Genomic DNA, 258 nt, shown 5'->3' with positions numbered 1-258 from the left:
GAGCAGCAGAACCCAAGCTGCTCCTCAGAGAGAGAGAGCAGAACCCAAGCTGCTCCTCCGAGAGAGAGAGAGAGAGCAGAACCCAAGCTGCTCCTCCTCCTTTAGAGAGAGAGAGCAGCAGAACCCAAGCTGCACCTCCTTTAGAGAGAGAGAGCAGAACCCAAGCTGCTCCTCAGAGAGAGAGAGCAGAACCCAAGCTGCTCCTCCTCCTTTAGAGAGAGAGAGCAGCAGAACCCAAGCTGCTCCTCCTCCTTTAGA

Source organism: Notothenia coriiceps, unplaced genomic scaffold, assembly GCF_000735185.1.
Source record: "Notothenia coriiceps isolate Sejong01 unplaced genomic scaffold, NC01 NC01_scaffold00000496, whole genome shotgun sequence".
Lineage (NCBI taxonomy): Eukaryota > Metazoa > Chordata > Actinopteri > Perciformes > Nototheniidae > Notothenia > Notothenia coriiceps.
Note: the sequence above shows the minus strand (reverse complement) of the source record.